Genomic DNA, 1,897 nt, shown 5'->3' on the forward strand with positions numbered 1-1,897 from the left:
TCATAGGATTTTTTTTTCGTTGCTTAGTTTTTGTTTTATAGGCAAATAATAACTAATTTTTGGTCGAAAAATCGCTATGTTATGTTCAAACGTCCGCTATTTTTTCATAAATCGGTATTTTCAAAATCGGCTATGACAAGTACTAGATTATAGTATCTAATTTAATAATCTTTTTGGTTTTTTTGTTTCAGATGATTTTTGAAGAAACGCCAGTGGGCACCGTTTACCCGGATTTTTTTACGGCGCTCCGAAGATTATACAACAACCTCGTCAATTTTTGATTTTTTTTAATAAAAAAAATCGAACATATTCCTGAATGTGTATACTTTTAGATACAGAAACTCCCAATCCGAAATTTCAAATAGTTTTCCTTAAAAAAATTCACAAAGATGACCTTTTTTCCGGCTCCTAAGTGTATATCTCCCCTTAAGGGGATATCTTACTTTATAGATAAAAAAAATCGATTTTTTTTCATGAATCGATAGACAACTCTTCAAGAGAATATGTTCCTAAAATTTTAGAGCGAAATTTGAAGTTCTTCGGTATAATAAATGCAGTGCTTGTATATACGGGTGCACGGCGCGCAGATATAGACGAGTTTTTAGACGGGAACGTCGACGACTTACAAGGGAACTGTCGGAACTCAACCAATCCTCACCGATTTTAATTAGCTTTGGATATGTTGTAGAGTATGAAACAATATTAGATCCATATTTTTTTTGTGCTTATTTCGAGGTTTAGAGGATGAAATATCCCCTCGAAAACAATCGGTTTTTTTCTATCGAAGCGAATATCGTCGAAACTATAAGTTAGAAAAAATTTTCCAGATTGAAAATTGAATGACTTTAAGAGTACTTTAGAACTGTAATAAATAAATTTTTATTATAAATAAATTTTTAATAAGAATTTAAAAAAAATTTTTTTTTGTTATAGTTCTAAAGCAGAGCTGGGATTTAGTTGCACATTTTGGCAGATTTTCGACTTGGTTCCTGTTGATCAGCATTTAGATTACGCGCGAGTTGGATGAAGTAAGCAAGAAGCAGCAACCAAGCTGAAAATCGACCGAAATGTGCAACTAAATCCCAGCTTTGTTCTAAAGTACTCTTGAAGCTATTAAATTTTCATTTTGGAAAAATTTTTCTTTCTCTTATAATTTCAACGATATTCGCTTCGAAAGAAAAAAAATCGATCTTTATCGAGGGAGTGTTTCATCTCCTAAACCTCGAGATAAAAAAAGTATGGGTCTAATATTTTTTCATGCTCTACAACATATCCAAAGCTCATTAAAATCGGTGAGGGTCAATTTCAACGGTTCCGTTGTTAATATCGAGGTCCGAGTAGCTCGTAGAATGACTCAAATCAAATTGCTCAAAATGAATTCCATGAGGAAGCTGAAGGATTATTGCCCCTGGAATAGCAGATTAGCCTCCGAGCATTCTGAGATTTCAAGAACTAAACCGAAAACTTTAAACGCGTTTTTCTTAAAATCTGTTTTTTGCATTTTTTTTCAATTTTATGTACACGATTGAGAAAAAATTACTTGATCAATCGGCTTTTTGTAGGACTTGTTAATTGACTAATAGTCAACCATTCTCGATGACCTAAAAATTAAATAAAAATCAACATTAGCCATTTTTTTGCATAAAGAAACGGTTGCTACTTAGTGAAAATTGTAACTTTTTTTAAAGTCACACAAAATTTTAATTTAAACCTTAACTTTCCTCTCATGGTTAGAGTCTTCATCAGCAATCTTTCCTCCTAGCGCAACGATTGGAGTATTGCATGACCAAATGATATCTCCAACGTATTTCTTCTCAAAAATTGAACCATTTACTGTTGTGAGGTAAGTCACATACTCACAAAGTTAGAAAGCTGAGTGGCAATGAGAACTCAAGCT

The sequence above is a fragment of the Trachymyrmex cornetzi genome, unplaced genomic scaffold (assembly GCF_001594075.2).
Source record: "Trachymyrmex cornetzi isolate Tcor2-1 unplaced genomic scaffold, Tcor1.1 scaffold46, whole genome shotgun sequence".
Classification (NCBI taxonomy): Eukaryota; Metazoa; Arthropoda; class Insecta; order Hymenoptera; family Formicidae; genus Trachymyrmex; species Trachymyrmex cornetzi.